At 47.0% G+C, this 3,816-nt stretch overlaps 1 protein-coding gene across 1 annotated transcript in view; it reads left to right on the top strand.

The window, feature by feature from the left end:
- Nucleotides 1-548: 548 nt before the first annotated feature.
- The window catches only part of RAD54B (RAD54 homolog B), a 65,119-nt gene continuing 61,851 nt past the window's right edge, over nt 549-3,816 (top strand). Inside the window, exon 1 of the mRNA XM_075704542.1 lies at nt 549-580. The gene's annotated coding sequence lies outside the window, so the exon portion shown is untranslated. The remainder of the gene's footprint in view (nt 581-3,816) is intronic.

The following is a 3,816-nucleotide window of genomic DNA, read 5'->3' as shown; positions in this document are numbered from 1 at the left end:
CCACCACCAGGCCGGCACAGGGGCTGAAGCTGCAAGCGCCAGGCCTGCCGGCGGCGAGTGACCCCAGACAAACGCTAAGGTCCCCGCGCACCGCCTCCCGCCCCACGGCCCGGCTCCGCACAGCCATCCACTTCGGTCCCGCTGCACCCCTCAGCACGGCTGCCCTCAGGCTGCCCGCCCGCGGCCCTCACGGCGGCCGCGACCACCCACTCACCCCGCCCGCCGCCGCCGCTGCTGTCGCAAAATGGCGGTTACTTTTGCGGCCGCTCTCGCTCGACGGCCGCGCGGCACGCCGCGGGAGCGTGGCCCCGCCGCCATGCTGTGTGTGGCACAAGGGCCTCGCGCATGCGCCACTGCCGACGGCGCCGGCCGCGCCCCGCGGGGTGGCAGTGCGCAGGCGCGCCGCCCTGGCTGCGGGGCGGAAGGGGTCGGGCATGCCCAGTTGGGGTTTCCCGCCCCCCGCGCACGGCGCGCTTGGCGGGAAGCACCGCCCCGGGGGGGGGGGGGCGCATGCGCGGGGCGGCCGGCGGGCTGACGGGAGCCGGCGGCGGGACAATTGAGTGCCGAGCCGGCGGCTGAGGTACGGCCCGGGGCGGGCGGCGGGTCGCTGAGCGGAAAGGGCCGCCGGCTTCTCCTCGCGGGGATGGCGGGCGGAGAGAGGCGGCTGGGCGCTCCCAGCCCCTGTACTTGCCCGCAGGGACACCCCCTCCCCCCTCCCCGCGGCCGTTACCGGGCGGCTGAGGCGGGGTGGGCCGGGGGAACAGCGATTTGAATAGCGCTGCTTTCTGGACCTGCTCCAAATCCTTATTACTCATCTGAGGTGTTTTTTCGCTAATACTGATATCTGAGGCGATGCACTCGCTGCCTGCAGTTTGAGTAAAAGTTAATCCTTGTGTCGCATCTTTGCCGTTGCCGACAAAACCCCTTTAGCCTGGTCATCTCTGCCGGGAATGTCTCTTCAAACGCTCGGGACGGTAGCCTGCTAAACTTCTGCTAAAGCGGCTAATATAACTGCCTTTAACGGGGCCCCACGCAGACTGCGTTGAGTTGTACGGGTAAACGTTTGAAATATTCCCTGTGTGTGTGTTTCGTTTTAACGCAGCCGTTAAGATACCTTTAAGGAGAAAAACTCAATGCTTGCAAAACCAGATGCATTCATGAGACGCCTTAGGATGTGGTTTCATGGTACATTTAATTTGGTCAAGCTAGGTTGCTAATAAAAGGCAGGAGCAGTGCTTTTCTCATTACCTCCAGCTGTTTCCCTGCAACTGTACCTAACGGTACTGCAAGTACAGGGTGATTCAATGTAGTGGTGGCTGTCTTAGAGAAACGGGCGTATTTGCTTGTCAGTTGATTTAGTTGTAATGTGGAGCTGCTCCTTACCCTAGCTACACCTACTCTGATCCCATCTAAAAGATCTAGCATCAGTCAGTTGTTACACATCCATAATGGCCTTTTTTTCTGTATGGTACTGTAAAGATACAAAATATAAACATTTTATTTATTATTTTCTGTATTTTATATTTTTATTATATTTTATAAAAGCTTAAATTTTGAAGACACAGAGAGAGATGTATTGCTGGAAGCAATATTACATTTTAAAAAACACAGCCCCCTAATGGTTTTTGTACTTGCAAGTAGGTAATACGGGTAATATTCTTACATGTTCTTAAATTTAACGGCAGTGGAGTTACTGAGTTATCAAGGGTCATATCTTTACATTTCCTAATAATTTGAAAATCTCTTAATGAGTCTGGTTTTGTGGTTTAAGACCAAATGACAGTGCAAAGTCCAAATGGATTTAGAAACCAAAACATTTTAATCACAGATACATGCAATTTATGAATTGCGTAACTTTCCTGTTCCACGGCAGACGTGACAAGCTCTAGAAGTGAAGTGGGCAGAGTTAATGTAGCAGTTCAGCCATGCTATGCATAGTCCACATGTAGGTGGGGTGTTCTGGGTTGTCTTCCCAAGTGCCACCGGGCATTATAGGATTGGGTAGAAAACTTGTTCAAATTCACATGGCACCTGGAGCTGGCTGTGGTCAGCAACTGGCACTCACTGTCTGCTCCTCTGGAAGGTTCTTGACACCTTTGCAGTTTTCCCAGTGACTATAAGTTGTTTACACTGCAGGTACTCCTACTTACAATGACCAAGCTACTCCCTTATTGCATAGGGTTAACTAAAGTTCATAGAATTATTTAGGTTGGAAAAGACCCTTAAGCTCATAGAGTCCAACCATTAGCCTAACACTGCCAAGTCCACCACTAAACCATGTCCCTAAGCACCACATCTACACATCTTTTAAATACCTCCAGGGATGGGGACTCAACCACTTCCTTGGGCAGCCTGTTCCAATGCTTGACACCCTTTCCGTGAAACTGTTTTTCCTAATACCCAATCTAAACCTCCCCCGGTGCAACTTGAGGCCATTTCCTCTTGTCTTATCACTTGTTATCTGGGAGAGGAGATTGACACCTACCTCGTTGCAACCTCCTTTCAGGTAGTTGTAGAGAGCGGTAAAGTCTCCCCTCAGCCTCCTTTTCTCCAGGCTAAACAACCCCAGTTCCCTCATATGCTAACACTGTTGTTGAGCTGGCTTAACTTATGTGAACTGCTGTTGACACAGTTAAGAAACCTCTTTCCTTCTATTTTTAATAACAGCCACCATGGAAGTGACAACAGTTCAGGCCATTTTGCCATTAAGGTTTACATCTAGTAAAAGCATCATCTATATGCTAATTGTTCGGATATGAAGGAGATAGCAATACTCACCTTAGTGACTGCATGTTTGCGAAGTATTCTAACAGTATTCTGTTACTACTGTGCAAATCTTGGAAAGAAATGTTGTTGTGCTCTAGTAAGCCACTGGAGTGCAGGGTAGCGTCAAACAAGTGCAGAAACACACTGGCTGTTGCAACAGGACACAAACATGCTTTCAAGATGGTAGAGAGGTAGAGAAGTTTGTGTTTGCAATCTCTGTTATGGTTTATTTTTACCTGATAGTTGGGGGGATTAATTAAAATAAACAGTCCATGTACGACTGGATAATTAAATCAAAGTATGTTCCATAACTGCTGTACTGTGCTTGTCTTCATCATTCTAGCTGCTGGGTTATTCTATTGGAATTGAATTTTCTTGTTTTGTTTCTACTACTTTGAATTATTAAGATTATAACTTGTTATTCTATTATACTTGTTATTATACTTGTTTGTTTTTCTTGGTTGCAAGTATGCTTTGTCATATTAACATTGGTGTATGTTTGGTTTTGTCCTGAGGTTGTTTAGGACAATAATGGTCTTATATTTTGACGAAAAACCTCTAATACATTCCTTCCACTGTTCAAGTGGACATAACATGGAGTGATAATCTCCACTCTAATTTTGAGATAATTTTCTGCTGAATTCTAATCCTATGACAGTGAATCTGAATGACCAATATAATTGTTTATTGCAAAATATTGCACCTAGATGTGAAACATACCTTCAGCATTCATTGTTCATTGTGCACTAATAAAGGGCTTTTCAAAATTATATTTCAAGTGTTCAGAATAGGTAGTTCTGTTTCAAATTGTCTTTCTTTTTATAAACTGGTGTAAGTTTGCTAAGCAGCCCTACATTGCGCATCTCCAGAGCGTTTCTTGCTATTGAGAACTCCATCATTGGCTTTTCGAATGGAAAAGGAACTGTTCAACTGCAGAATTTGCTGTAGTGGATCTTTCTTAGTACTTAAACAATGCATTGCAACGATACTAATTTTTCTTAAGTTGTATTATGCTTGTGAATTAAGATTGTTATTTGAAAACATTTTATG

Source organism: Pelecanus crispus, chromosome 2, assembly GCF_030463565.1.
Source record: "Pelecanus crispus isolate bPelCri1 chromosome 2, bPelCri1.pri, whole genome shotgun sequence".
In the NCBI taxonomy this organism is placed as follows: domain Eukaryota; kingdom Metazoa; phylum Chordata; class Aves; order Pelecaniformes; family Pelecanidae; genus Pelecanus; species Pelecanus crispus.
This window is presented reverse-complemented; position numbering and strand designations above follow the sequence as displayed.